The sequence below is a fragment of the Hibiscus syriacus genome, unplaced genomic scaffold, assembly GCF_006381635.1.
Source record: "Hibiscus syriacus cultivar Baekdansim isolate YM2019G1 unplaced genomic scaffold, ASM638163v2 tig00110864_pilon, whole genome shotgun sequence".
NCBI classification, from domain to species: Eukaryota; Viridiplantae; Streptophyta; class Magnoliopsida; order Malvales; family Malvaceae; genus Hibiscus; species Hibiscus syriacus.
This window is the reverse complement of record NW_024062893.1, coordinates 2,529,181-2,545,392: the sequence shown is the minus strand read 5'-3', so window position 1 is coordinate 2,545,392 and position 16,212 is coordinate 2,529,181. Positions and strand designations below refer to the sequence as shown.

Below are 16,212 nucleotides of genomic sequence, written 5' to 3'. Positions count from 1 at the left end.
TTATAACTCTTCCATTCCTGCTTTAATATCTAAGAAATCAAAATAAGACCAAATCAAATTCATTGAGTAAATTAAAAAATTATAATCTCGAGTGGCCAAAATAAGAGTGAGAATAAAATTGAGTGATGAAATTTATAATTTATAATTTATCCATAGAATAGATATGAGAGAAGCCTCTTCATTTGGCACCATTCCACTCATGACACGTTCTTAGACAAAAAAGGGAAATTTTCCCAAGCATTGAATCCACAACGCCAAGCTTTCAATTAACATTCATTTTTTGCATGGATTTGATCAACAATTATATCCATACTTTTGGAGAAAAATCGATGATCCAATACACAATGATTTGTTCATTTAGTATATTACATTTCCTTGCTCTCCTCAAATTACAAGTATTGATGCTTCACAAATAGCATCAATAGATACCATCGTGATGGCCTTTACAAAATAAAACTTTTCAAAAAGAAAGAGAGAAATTGCATAAACTGCTTCAACTTGGAAGAAGAACTTGTTTCCTTCAACAACGGAGAAGAAGAGCTAAATCCCAGCATGGAGCTTTCCAGATCAAACTCCAAAAGGTTATCTTCCATTTGAAGCCCTCCTATTACAATGGGGCTATTTTGATCCATTCCTCCATCCAAAACCCCTAAACAAATGCTCTCTTGGTTTACTTTCACCATTGAAGAACTCCCTTGAATCCTCCATTTCACCATCTCGCTTTGCAAAACCAGGTCGATTTCGGGCGCCAAAGGGCCAGGCTTGGAGCTAAAGCAGAGTCCAAACGGAGCCACGGTTGGCACCCTGGTCATGTTCATCGAAGCGGCTGCCTCGCCATACGCCTTGGAAAACGTTGCATAGATTGAGGTTTCCATCGTGGTATAAGGCACGGTTGTGCTTAACTTCGCCTCTAATTTGCTTAACCCCAATCTTCTTCCGTTGATCTTGATGGACTGAACGTTAATGGAGTAACCGTCTCGTTTGATGACGAGGGGTGTGTACGTTAACGACCTTGTTATTTTGGAACCGAAAAGTGTTTCTCCGTTGCCGGTTATTAGCACACCATTTGATGATAAGCAAAGGCTGAACTTTTGTGGGTGTCCGATTGAGGCACTGAGTTGAGACGGCAGTGAAATGGGAGATTTCCCTAAACCCACCATCCCCTTAGCACCACTTGCCAAGCCTTGCAAATGGAAGGTCGGTGCACAAGAGAAGATGAAGTGATCAACGGTTGTGATTTCGCCGACTTTAACATTTCAACTGAAACGACGGCTATGATATCCTCCACCAGTTCACCTACTGAGGTCAACCCCGTCACACCATTGTCGGGGAACACATTACAGTTTGTGTTTAAAAGGCAACTCTTGCTTCCCGGATCGTTGAACTTCGCTCTCGAGCAGTTGACGGAGCAGCTGGAGATCAACCGGTTTGATGACGACACGTGTCCGGAATCGCAATCCATCCAAAGAAACGAACCGCCGAGATCAACCACGAGGTCGGTGCGTCGCAAAGGAGTGCCGTGAGAAATCCTAGCGACATACTGGAGAGTTGCGGCGTCTTTAACGATGGGGAACAAAGCGAAATTTGATCGGAAACCCAGAACAGGGAACACGTTTCTGAAGCAGAGAAAGCAAGAGAAAAAGACAAGGAAGCAGTAAGTAGAGGAAGCCATGGGAGGAGTGGAAATGCGTTTTGTGTTGGTTTCAAATATGCGATGCGATGGTTCGCCGCGGTTGGGTGGAATGGGATAATCGGAAGGGAAAAGATCAGAGATTTGATCGATTGTAGGTTTAACGCGAGGTAAAGGGCACTGGGGAGTGGGGACCACCACCATGTTTATCCTCTTCTGACTCGGCGGCTTCTTTTTTTCTTCATTTCTATCGTCTCCCACTCCAACTACTTCTTCGAATAGGGCCTTTATTATCAATTACATTATAGATTCAGTCTTTGTATTCTAATTTAATTACTTTTACTTTTTGTATTCTAAAATTTTATTTTGAATCAAACGCTACAGGACTAATATAATTAAATTACAGAAATTATAAATAATCAACTTAAAGAACATAAACTTAAATTACTATATATGCATATTGCACAAGTTAGTAACATAATTTGAATTAACCTATTTGATTGCCACTATTTAAGTCGAGATGAAAGTTTAAAATTTAAAAAAAAAAATTGAAAATAATCAAACTAAATAAAAGATTTAAATTCGTAAAATATACATAGTACAAGAGTTAATAACATTACAAGGTCAAATTAGAATATAAAGATTTTATTAACTTGAATAGTACAAGAACTAGCAACAGAATTTAACCAAATATCGTGATCAACAAAGTCCGTAGAGGCTCGTTTTTGTGCTGGAATTTTTATTGAAAGCTGCAAGCCACGTCTCACGGGAATGTGTAAACAACTAATTTTCTTTGGTCTGATTATATTAAAAACCCATAAACCTTAGTCGGATTATCAAATTAATTCCTTTATTTTTAATTTCTATAATTTTCGTCATAAAAGTGTATACTTTCAGTTACACACTATGGGGGCATTTGATTCGTGGAAAAAAGTACTATCAAGAGATTCAGAATTATATTTTGTTGATGGGAACAAGTTAGATTTGCCGGCCGTTGGTGGTTCACCTCTTACAGCTAGATCGTGAAAAAGAACAAAGGCAAATAATAATAGTAAAGTTCTTGAGGGGAACACATCCTCCCTGGTTCAAAAAAATAGTAATAATTTCTCTCCACAATAACACCTTTCATGGTCAATCCTACAAAACTGGGAAGAGATCTAATTTTAGAAGTGACCTTATCTATCTCCATGCGTCAGCAACAATATATTACATACAGACATACATACACACTCCGAATTGCAATTATCATCATAAAACTCAAATAAGCTTTTTTCTTGACTTGTTATTTGCCTTCCATTTCACACCTTTATGACCAACATTTTATTACCCTTTAAATCGCTTACCAGCACCAAAATCATGACAGGAAATTTGAAACGAAGAACATCACTCGAAAAAATAGGCCAGAGTAGAACGTCATTTGCAATCAAATTAACTGAAACGAATTATGATAATCACAGAAAATATCAGCCTGTATTTATCACTCAGCTTTCTTTTGAACTAGTGGCCTATGTGGCTTTGGAGCCGAAAGAAACCAAAATTATTTGAGTTAATAGACTAGGACCTTGTAATTTCCATAATGCAGTGAAGCAGAAATTGCTTACCATTGGGATTCCCCTGTTCGTAGAAACTTCGGAAAAGGGAGACTGCTTCCGAGGCTATTAATCCTCCTGTACATTTGAAACCTTTCCTTTGTGGAACTTTATCACTAAAAGAAAATTAGAAAAGAAAAAAAAAAGGTCATTCATTTGAATTACAAATTGTTCTAATAAATTGAAGAGGATGAATGTAGAAAGAAATTCCAGCATTAATGGCTTCTCAGTTTCCACATGAGAGAAAAAGCTATATAAAATAAATCTAGTGAAGACACAATATGAGCATATTATCAAGAAATATTGCAGTAACAAAGGTGGCATTCCCTTCTAAACATTATTTGTGATGATGTGAATAGAAGCACTTTCTTTTGGACCGTTTCCTTTTCCATGAGAGAGGAGAAAAGGAAAAGACCTCCAGGATTTGGTCTCAAATTAAAGTGGGACCAAGAACATGTACAACTTCATTTCAATGAAAAGTATGAAATAGGCAAGAGACGGTTAATAATCAACCAAAAAGTTTAGACAGCAACTTTTAGGCAATCAATACTTTGTAAAAAGTATATTTGATGAATTTGAAGGGAATTAGATGAGTTACTTGCATTGTCACGTACCGTGAATGTAACAATCATTGAGACAACTCCAGCGGCTATATGCAAGATATATAGGGAAAGAGAATTGTTGGCATTGTGTCGTCATCAACATTATACCGAGTATATGAAAACATAACGAGGACAGAGTAGGCTCAAAAGTAATATGCTAAAGGGAATTCTGGTGAAAAGCTTGGAAAAACATGGACAAAACAGGTTTTTTAAGCAGAATAGATGGAAGTCCTTTGAAAAGAGGGTAGGAGTCTTCAAAGAGGTGGTGGAATTATAAAGGAGGTTCGTGGGGGGCAAATAATGCAAACATTGAGGAGTATAGACTAACTTCAAGGAGAGGCTAGAAAAAAGAATAGCAGTCGAGTAAAAATACCTAAAAACTGACAACAAAGACATGGGCATGGAAAGCTAGAAATGGTCAAAATACCAAAACATAAAGTAGTGTTAGGTTCCTAAGAAAATTCCTACTAACGCATTTAGAAAACAAAAAGTAAGAGTGATTATATGCTCGTATGAAAATTACAAATGCAGTTTGCACAAAAGAGCGAACTATGCAATCCCAAATTTGCAGACAAGCTCTTTTCTGGGAGGGGAGTAATATTATGTTATTTATTAGGAAAATATATTTTATTTTTACAGAAAGAATATCTTATCTTATTTTTAGAAAAGAAAATATTATTGTTGTTGTTATTTTAAGGAGATATAGTTTATTATTGTTAGGAGGTTTTGTCTGAGTATTTAATGTCATTACGAGTCTTTATTTATTTCGAGTTGTTCATTTTTATTCTTAGTTTAGTATTTTATTCAAACATGTAAGTCTATTTAAAGAGGTTGATTAGCATCAATAAAGTCTAGTCGGAATTAAAAAAAAATAAGATCTTTGTCTCTCTTTTTACAAAACATGAGGTTTCGACTCCCTTTGATATGTTGGGTAGATTTTAGTCTCCCTTTGACCAGCTGAATTATCAATCACCATAGGTTGTTCCAGGAATAACAATAATAATAATAATAAAGGCAATCACTTCGACTTCCTGAAAATTGTTTAGTGACTTGGTCCATATCCAATGACAGCCCATGACCATAGCTGTCGACCCCGTTTTTTGCCCGGGCGGGGAAAATACCGATACAGATTCGGGGGTTTTCTCTTTGAAAAGGTTTTTTCAAAATGTGAGGAGTTGCTACCAATCATTTAAGGTGCGAGTGAGACACCATAAAAACCGGGTGATTTTAATAAAACATTTTATTTTTATAAAAATACTAAGTTTCAAGGTCTGCGAAAATCCATAAATCAGGTTCGGGAGTCAGTTACGTGGGGAAGGATTAGCACCCCACAAGCGCCAAAAAATTGGTACCTAGTTGGTTTCCTCATATTTAAAATCGGAAATTTTAAGTTCGATCTTTATTTAATTCAAAAATCATTACGGATGCAAAGAGTTGAAAAGGGTATTCGTTTATTAAAGTCGATAGCGTTCGCCCCCTAGCATAAACGCGGGAGATCAGCTATTGTGCTCGATAACCGAATATTTTCTCGTTTTTAGAAAATCATGATGCGGTTTTGATAAGGATGTCGACTTATTTCGGGAATCACCAGTAGTCACCCCCTAAGCATAATTGCGGGAGATATACTATTAATTCTCTAATAAGTAAACATTGTTTTAGGGTTAAAAATAAAATGAAATCAAACAAATTTTATTTATCCTAATTAAACTAAAAGTAAATTAAGGTTTTTTTTAACTTAAAGTGACAAATTATGAAAATAAAAGGACCTAAAGGCTCAAACCTAGAAGTGTAGGTTCTAATATTAACCCTATTTGCTTTTTAAACCGATTATTGAAATGAATAACCAAGGTGGTCCCTTGAGCATTTACGTGAGGGCCGACTCGGATTATTACCTAAATTAAGGGGACTACATTGAAATCTATCTAAAAGTAGAGGCTCTATTTAACCTATTTAATTATGTCAAAATTAAAACACTAATTGAAGTTCGGGGACTAAAAAGGTCAAGATCTAAAAATCGATTTCTAAAAGATTAAAAGTTTAAAGACCTAAATCGAAAATTTCTAAAGTTGGGGGCTAATTAATAAACCAAAAAGCCTAATTATTATCTAAATTAACCTATTTAAAGAACCTAGCCTAAAAGTTTTTTAGAAAATATTAATTATTAATAAATTTTAAAATTCGAGCAATCGATTTGAGTAATTGGACATCTTATGCGAAAACTCGACTCGAATTGCTCCCTAATTAATAACTAATGTGTCGTCTTAATTTCTAAGCGTGATTTGAATGCTAATCTAATTTAAAATTAAATATAAGAATTTATACTATGAAAAATTGAAACATTTAATAAACTTAATTAAAAAAAATTAAAACAATAAATAAAAAACAGAAAAAAACAACATAAAATAAGAATAAAATAAACCTAAATATAAGACCTAATTACATAAATTTTAAAATACTAAACTAAAAGGGAATAAATTAAACATAAAAAGGGGTTAAATTAAAACAAATTAAAATTTAAAGTCTAATTCGAAATAAAATAAAACTAAACAGATTAGTGACTAAAACACAAAACACGCATAATATGCAGGGACCAAAAAGCAATTTTTCATTTTATTTAAGCCTAAAACTTAGTTTGTTAAATAAAAAGGGAAAATTACAGAATCGATCCACAGATATTTAAAAATAAATAAGTAGTCACTACAAATGACTAAAATACAAAAACACGGTTAACTTACACGGAACAAACAACAATTTCACCAAAATAAATAAAAATAGGCAAATAAAAGGAAAAATTACAGTTTTAAATCCTACTGGACTAGAATGCAAAAACACGCTCAAATAACAGGGACCATAACATGGATAACCCAAAAAATAAGGCATATACAGCAAAAATGTAAAATAGCAGTTTTGGTCCTTGCAGGGACCAAACTGCAAAAACATGCCTAAACTCTTAGAGGTAAAACGCGATTAAACCCTTAAGTTAACCTATAAATACCAACAATGTTTGTTTTTTACTCATTTCAATCGAACTTCAGGAAAAAAAAAATCTTTAAACTCTCTCCCCTAACCCGGCCAACAATAGGTCGGCCACCTTGAGCCCCTCCAGCCGCCGCACACGATAGCAGAAAAACCTAAAATAACCTCAAAATTTCACCGATAGTAGATCTAACCGCCCCGAATCTAACCTAAAGCTTAAAATCACCTAAAACGACCCCAAACTACCCGAAAACGGCCCTAGACCGTTCGACTACCCCGGATTCCGACGACCCTCCGTTGACTCAGGTATGATTCCGTTTACTCTCTTTTATTTTTTAGTTATTACTGCAAAATGGTTTGGTTGATATTAGATTAGACCAAAAAAATTCGAAAAAAAAGTTCAAAAAAAAAAAGCTCTTATTTTACTTTTATTCGAGACATGCAGAAAGTAGAAAATCAGTACGTTTTTTTCCTTAAAAAACGAAACAGGGCTGTTTTAATCTCATTCGAAGACGTAAAAAAATTTAAAAAAAAAATTATTGGGTTTTGAAAAATAACAGAGCAAGAATCACTAATAAAGTTGTTCGAATTTAATAAAAAAAACAAGAAGGATAGATAACCTTTTAAGGCACTGTTGTTGCTTCTGAATATGGTATTACAGTGTTTTTGTTTTTGGAGGATTTTCGAACCCTTTTTACAGATTAAATTCTTGGGTTAAATACCCATTCACCACTGATAAAAATCATTGCTAATTTGTTTTCCTGTTTCTTGTTTTGCAGGGGCTTGGAGTGTGCTGTTGGAGTGCTTGATGGCTTCCTCTTTGGTTGGGGCAGGAGCAGGTGGCTTCTGGTTGGAGGAGAAAATGGTGGAATCTGGTTGGGTGCAGTGGGCAGCTGCCCATCCGGATAGGGTCGGATCTGATTTTTGGGCCTCGGGTCGGGTTTAGGGTTTGGACAGTTTGGGTTTTATTTGGTTTGGGCTTTGGGTAAAAATAAAATGTAAATGGGTTTGGTTTTTTTAGTTGGGTTTTTGGGTGTAAATTAAAATGTAAAAGGGTTTGGGTTTTTTTTATTTGGGTTTGGAGTGTAAATTAAAATGGTGCTCACAATAGCAAATGTATGCTAATAAAAAATTCAGAGCTTCATAAAATAATAAGTTGAGATCCAACTAAATGAGGTCAATGGAAAAACAACGATGAAGAAAATTAAACAAAATAAAAGATATACATTTGCATGGAAGAATGAATTCTACACAAACCTGATGAATGGCTCTGAGCAACTGGAATGCAAGGATAAAATTGATCCGCATCCTCCAAATTTCTCATTTGCACAACCATAATATACTTCCTTTATGCCTAAATGAGTAAGATGAGTCAATAACCAGGCTAGCAAAAAAAAAGCAACGAAAATAAAATCTAATCAGAATTATATATTCCTATATTCAAGTATTATAATTGGAAAAGAATTATACCAAGAAATGAAGCTGCAGCACACATTATGCATGGTTCACATGTAAACAAAACACATTGTGAAAAGTTTTTAGCAACTTCTGCTTTTGAAAGCCCATCTCTTTGCCACTTCTCCAGAAGAATGTCTATGGCTTCTATTTATGCATGCCTTGTAGCCTACACAACAGAAAATGAAGCCGTGTAATTTATATCAGCTGACAAGAATGAGGCAAGATTGAATAATAGTCCACTGATATACAATAATTAAACCATAGAAGAGGTCTAGAGACTGTAGAAATGAGCAAAAGTATGATTACTTTATTGACTTCTGGTATAAATTGTGTAAAAACATTACTATCATGTGATCCAGCCCACCTACACCCCATAATTCTGGGGTAGGGGTTCATATAATAACTTTCCCTTGTAGGAGGAATTCATAAACCACACAAAAAACAAAAAGCAAATACTCATAGTAAAATGATCATACCAAAGAAGGGATCAAAATTCAGTTAGCCCTTGAAATGGGAGAAATAGAATAAGAAGAGGCGAAAGAAAAAGAGGCATATTGATATTGCTTGTCTGAGATATTCCACAAAAGAGCACACAATTTTTAGTTTTGCTCTCAGTAGTCCAATTATTAAAATCAGGGAACTCGAACATGAATAGACGAAAAGACCTTTATTGTTACTATTTCAAAATTTTAATTACAAAATGATATTTGAGGATATTGTATATTCTTGGGGCCAACATAAGCATCCTGCATAAAGAAGAGAATGCTAAAGATGCTAAATATGGGCTAACATAAACAAATAGCGTACAACTTTTGGCTAAAAAAGATAAGATAATTTTCCATTTTACATCTCTGCAGATCACCTGCTTGGCACCAGGTGGAAGTCAAAACAGAGAGAGATTAAAAAAAAAGACCAATAGATTTTTCTTAGTTAGACTTGGCTAAGAATGTTAAGTTGCTTATGCAAATTTAACTAATTTCAAGTATACTTAATGACTTGTACATCTTTAGATCAAATTCTCCACAAGAATAATCAACAGCATTAAATTGTTTCGGTTTCTAGCAAATTAATAAGTTAGTCACTTGCAACAACCAATCAGATCACTATTACAATAGGATGAGAAGCATATGAAGACCAAAATGATGCACAAACAAGCATAAATGTTTCTCATAAACATGTATGCACACAAGAGACATTTTTTTTTAAGTACTAAATACCTTCATATAGATTTGTGCAACCAGCATGAAACAAGAGAGATCAAGGAGGCAAAACATGGAAACATCCAACTGATCAAAAAAGGGGTAGGAGATTTATTTACATTTCGTGTCTCAGTGGTTCGATTTCTACCCGAGGCAATGACATTCCCATCTTAAAGAATAAACAGCTGGTCAACAAGAAGTGAAAAAATGCATTTAAATTTTGCATTAGGACTGAGTCACCATGTTGAGCAAAAAAGCCAATTTAGTTTCAAAACTAAACCAGAAACAAAGATAACGGAGAATTATAGAAGTTAACTGAAATCTGATAAAGTTTACAGCAGCTTGAAATCTTAGTAATAATAGAGGGCTTGCAACATGGTCTGAAACTTGGTACTCAACTATTACATGGGTTTTAACAATTGCTTATGCTTTAATACCCGTAACAATGAAGAACTTAATCTATGAGTCTATGATAAAGTGCAACCAACAAAAACTGAGCACTTGGTGATTTTGCCGATTCACAGATCCGGTGAGACAAAATTTATGCATTTGACAATGATGTTTTCTTTTCGACTTAAGTTTATAACTTGTTCTTTTTAATGTTCAAACCACCATGTCATTTAATTTAATATGTAAGTAGGCTAAGGGAGAAAAAAATTTGATCCAACAGATGGAACTTATCGCAATCGCTGAATAATATACAGAAGCTAAACTCAAATTTTATCCAACAGGTGAAAAAGTAGGCTAAGGGAGATTTTTTTTTTTTTTTTGATGAGATTAATACTTACCCAACAGGCATTTCAAGGCTTTCCATGGCAAGTTTTGCCTGAAAAAATATGGGATCACTTTGCAACATTGCAGAAATTGGATTACAGAAAGGGAGAAAATGAAGGATCGAGATTACCTGGTGAATTGCAAGTTCCATGCATGCAAGATTATCACTTTCCATCTAAGGCGATAAGAATGGAAAAGTTCGTTGCAAAGAAAGTGAAGCAGAAGCTGATAATGACAAGGAGAAAAAAAGATGGATTTAGAGGGAATGGCTAGTAGCTACTGAGAGAAGGAAAAAAAGGTAACTTCCTGAATCCTGCAATTCCAAAACCAATATTCAAAAACCTAAAAAGGTAAAACCATAAACAATACAATATATAGAATAAAATCCTGAGGAAAAACAATGAAAGAAGAATGAAAGAAAAGCCATCTCAAACGTAAAAGTGATGGTAGTATCTTTAATTGATTTTGCATGTATGATATTGTTAAAGTTGAAAGGTTATGTCATCATGCAGTAAATAAGGGGTTTGTACTCAATACAACTCTAGATGGGATTGCATATACAAGTATGCCTCCAGCAAGGATAAGTTCAGTTTTTTCTCTCTTACATTTAGAGGGTCAGAACTCCATATATCCATTGGTCTATTAATTTCTATTCTCTAAAAACATATCTAGGCCATTAATTTCTAGTCTCAATTCTCAAAGACTGGTGCTTTAGCCAATTAGTTACTAGAATAAACTTAATTACTAAGGAACAAACAAATTTACTCACTGAACCTCAAACTCCATACCAATTTATCAGAACCATTTTTACTCCCCTATATTGCAATGGAACTTATTGCACTCACAGTATATATGTAAGTTTGATGTCTTTCCCTTGGCTTACATCAATGGAATTTGGTACAAGACAATGCATAATAGCAAAAGAAGAAGAGAAATTCATGAGTACCTAAACACCAGTAGCAGTGAGCACTAACAGGACAAGCCGCAGCAAAGGCCAAAGGGTGGTAGCTGTAGCAATCGACAGTTGGCAATAATGAGCGGAAGCAGAGCAGAGGAGCAGCAAATGATTGAAGTTGGCGGCCAGCAAAAGGAAACTAGGTCATTAAATTTGCATAAATTAATAAATTGAAATATAAAAGAAAACACTCAAAATTGCACCGGATTGAACTTGATAAACAAATTAGCAGGGACGAGCAATCGCTTTAATCAGTCGGTTCAGTTGATTTTTTCATGTAAACTGACATTACAAATAGATAACTGACCATATCGAAATTATTTGTCTAAACCAATCAAACCGAAGCGGAGGGGAAATGTTCTTTAAGAAGGACATAAGATATACAAATAAAAAAAGGATTCATTCAAGAAAAAATGAAATAAAGAGAGCATTACCTTAGAAACAGGATTGTTTAGAACCAGCGGCAAGCAAAGGGATTGTTGAGTTGAGAAGCGGCGGGCAACAAAGGGAATACGAGATGGGTCTGATGGGTTATATCAAAAGTTGGGTTTTAATGGGTGTAAATGGATGACCGGATGGGTACGATAGCGGCGGCGCCGGCAAGATGAAGAGAAATCCAGTGAGAATTGAGAGTTGTGGCGTGGGAATCGGGCGGACAAGATGGTTTAAATAAAAGTTTGGATTGGGTAACTCAAATGTTAAATGGGTTTTGAGATTGGTTGGATTTGTGTTTTTCCCATTTTGGTTTTCGATTGGTTTTTTTTTTTTTATTAATTCTAGTTCTAATCCGGGAAGAGAACGAGAACTAAAAAATTTATAATTTAAAAAAGGATAAAATATACAAATGGTCACTAAATTTTTTAAATGCTTGCATTTAGATCCCTCAACTTTTAAAACTTGATATACAATCATCAAATATTTATTTTGTTTGCAATATAGTCCCGACGTAAAGGCCATTTCACTGCTGTTAGGGTAAATTATATACATGGTCACTGAACTTTTCAGGCGCTTACATTTAAGTCTTCCAATTTTTAAAACTTGCAACATAATCATCAATTATATTCTAAACCCTAAATTCCAAAATACTTCAATTATATTATAAACCTCAAATTCCAAAATACTTCAATTATATGCCCAACCTCAAATTCATAATCCATTGTCAAAATCTACCATAACAAACTAAACATGAAACAACAACCCTAAACCCTCAAAATATAACCCTAAATGATAAATTTCTCCACCAATTAACCCAACATAATCAACAACATTTAGTTCATTTTGGGTCCATAACAATAAATGATTATGTTGGGTTGAGGATTTAAAAGTTAGATTTAACCAACTATAAGTGAACAATACTCAATTCGATTCGAATTTTTATTTTCGACTTGAATTGATACAAATTGACTTTGAGTTGTAATTTCATAAATTCAACTTAAAAAAATTTCAAGTTAAAATCAAGTTGTAAAATACAACTTGAATATCTCAAAATTTTTAGTAATTAGTGGATTAATTTTTAAATTTGAGTCAAGTCTCTTAACTCTGTATGATATATGCATACTATATATGGAAAAAATATAAAGAAATATATGTATTGTATATGGTTAAAAAATATTTAAATTAGAATCAAATAATATTATAATATTATAAATATTTATAATTAAATTTAAACAGAAACTCGAAAATTCAATTCAACTTGATTTAAATTTTATAAACTCAAATCGAAAAAAATTCGTGTCAACTATTTTATAAACTAAACTGAATTAGAATCAAATAATATTATAATATGATAAATATTTATAATTAAATTTAAACTAAAACTCAAAGATTCAATTAAACTTGATTTAAATTTTATAAACTCAAATCAAAAAAAATCGAGTCAAATATTTTATAAACTGAATTGAGTATTTAAGTCCAACATAACCCTAAACCCAACATAATCACTTATAATTCACTTATAGCTGGTTAATTTTTTTGAAAAGGTTGTGTTTTAAAGGTTTAGGGTTATTACTTCAAGTTCAATTTTTATGGAAGATTTTGAGAATGAAATATGAATTTAGGGTTGGACATGTAATTGAAATATTTTGGAATTTGAAGTTTAAAATGTAATTAAAATATTTTGAAATTTGGGGTTTAGAATATAATTGATAATTGTGTTGCAAGTTTTAAAAGTTGGGGGACCTAAATACAAGTGCCTATAAAGTTCAATGACCATTTATATAATTTACCCTAACAGAAGTGAAATGTCCATTACGTCGAGTACCATATTGAAAACGAACTAAATATTTAGTGATTGAATTGCAAGTTTTAAAAGTTAAAAGACCTAAATACAAGCATTTGAAAAATTCAGTGACCATTTGTATGCTTTACCCTTTAAAAAATACGAGAGAATAAAATAAATAATTTAACTAATCCACCAAACATGTTTACTTAAATAAAACTAATTCTTCGCTTCTTGGTACAAAAACTTGGCCGGAAATGCGGGAAAACCAATAATAAAGAAAATATTCTTAAAGATAACAAAGTTGTAAAATTTGAGGGTAGATATATGTTTCGGTTTTAATGATATATTTGGTATTTTTTTTCTCAATTAAGTATCTTAACTTTGCTTTTTTTCAAATTGATACCTAACTTTTGCTTGTTAATTTAAATTGAAAACAAAATTGTAAGTGTCAATTTTGGATAAAAAAAAGACAAGTTCAAATATCTAATTGACTTAAAGAGTATAGATATCAAATTGAACTTTAAAGTTAAATTCAAATATCTAATTAAAAAAGGTTTAGATGCCAAATTAGACCTTGAAATTACTTTTTAGGTATCGAAATGTATATTTATCCATGGATTAATTATCTTTTCATATCTATATATTTATTTTATCAAAGCAATAATTTAAGAAAATGATACAAATTCTAATTTGAGGATACTGTATATTCTTGGGGCCAACATAAGCATCCTGCAGAAAGAAGAGAATGCAAAATATGCTAAATATGGGCTAACATAAACAAATAGCGTGCAACTTTTGGCTAAAAAAGATAAGATCTTTTTTCATTTTACATCTCTGCAGATCACCTGCTTACACCAGGTGGAAGTCAAAACAGAGAAAGATTAAAAAAAAGACCAATAGATTTTTCTTAGTTAGACTTGGCTAAGAATGTTAAGTTGCTTATGCAAATTTAACTAATTTCAAGTATACTTAATGACTTGTACATCTTTAGATCAAATTCTCCACAAGAATAATCAACAGCATTAAATTGTTTCGGTTTCTAGCGAATTAATAAGTTAGTCACTTGCAACAACCAAACAGATCACTATTACAATAGGATGAGAAGCATATGAAGACCAAAATGATGCACAAACAAGCATAAATGTTTCTCATAAACATGTATGCACACAAGAGACATTTTTTTAAGTACTAAATACCTTCATATAGATTTGTGCAACCAGCATGCAACAAGAGAGATCAAGGATGCAAAACATGGAAACATCCAACTGATCATAAAAGGGGTAGGAGATTTATTTACATTTCGTGTCTCAGTGGTTCGATTTCTACCCGATGCAATGACATTCCCATCCTTAATGAATAAACAGCTGGTCAATAAGAAGTAGGTGAAAAAATGCATTTAAATTTTGTATTAGGACTGAGTCATCATGTTGAGCAAAAAAGCCAATTTAGTTTCAAAACTAAACCAGAAACAAAGATAACGGAGAACTATAGAAGTTAACTGATATCTGATAAAGTTTACAGCAGCTTGAAATCTGAGAGTAGTAATAGAGGGTTTGCAACATGGTCTGAAACTTGGTACTCAATTATTACATGGGTATTAACAATTGCTTATGCTTTAATAACCGTAACAATGAAGAACTTAATCTATGAGTCTATGACAAAGTGCAACCAACAAAAACTGAGCACTTGGTATTTTGCCGATTCACAGATCTGGTGAGACAAAATTTATGCACTTGACAATGATGTTTTCTTTTCGACTTAAGTTTATAACTTGTTCTTTTTAATGTTCAAACCACCGTGTCATTTAATTTTATATGTAAGTAGGCTAAGGGAGAAAAAAATTGATCCAACAGATAGAACTTATTGCAATCACTGAATAATATACAGAAACTAAACTCAAATTTTATCCAACAGGTGGAAAAAGTAGGCTAAGGGAGATTTTTTTTTATGAGATTAATACTTACCCAACAGGCACTTCAAGGATTTCCATGGCAAGTTTTGCCTGAAAAAATATGGGATCACTTTGCAACATTGCAGAAATTGGATTACAGAAAGGGAGAAAATGAAGGATCGAGATTACCTGGTGAATTGCAAGTTCCATGTATGCAAGATTATCACTTTCCATCTAAGGCAATAAGAACGGAAAAGTTTGTTGCAAAGAAAGTGAAGCAGAAGCTGATAATGACAAGGAGAAAAAAAGATGGATTTAGAGGGAATGGCTAGTAGCTACTGAGAGAAGGAAAAAAAGGAAACTTCCTGAATACTGCAATTCCGAAACAAAAACCTAAAAAATGTAAAACCAGAAATAATACAATATATAGAACAAAATCCTGAGGCAAAAAGAATGAAAGAAGAACGAAAGAAAAGCCATCTCAAATGTAATGTGTTTGGGGAAGACACCAAAAGAAGGAACAAAACATTTAGGATCTGAAAGAATTGACATAAAATAATAATAAATAACAATTCAAGTGCTGAACAGAGCTGCTATTGTTCATGTTAAAGACTATTAGATACAAAAGAACAGCAAACAAAAGGTTCTGGGGCTGTTGTGCAAAATAATGAAAAACGCAAGCTAAAAGTGATGGTAGTATCTTTAATTGATTTAGCATGTATGATATTGTTAAAGTTGAAAGGTTATGTCATCATGTAGTAAATAAGGGGTTTGTACTCAGTACAACTCTAGATGGGATTGCATATACAAGTATGCCTCCAACAAGGATAAGTTCAGTGTTTTTCTCTTACATTTAGAGGGTCAAAACTCCATATATCCATTGGTCTATTAATTTCTATTCTCTAAAAACATATCTA

The 16,212-nt window shown here is 33.1% G+C and overlaps 2 pseudogenes; both read right to left on the bottom strand.

Moving 5' to 3' along the window:
• Nucleotides 1-326: 326 nt before the first annotated feature.
• LOC120143833 lies at nt 327-1,856 on the bottom strand (annotated as a pseudogene).
• Nucleotides 1,857-2,489: 633 nt separating this feature from the next.
• LOC120143836 lies at nt 2,490-15,673 on the bottom strand (annotated as a pseudogene).
• Nucleotides 15,674-16,212: the final 539 nt, after the last annotated feature.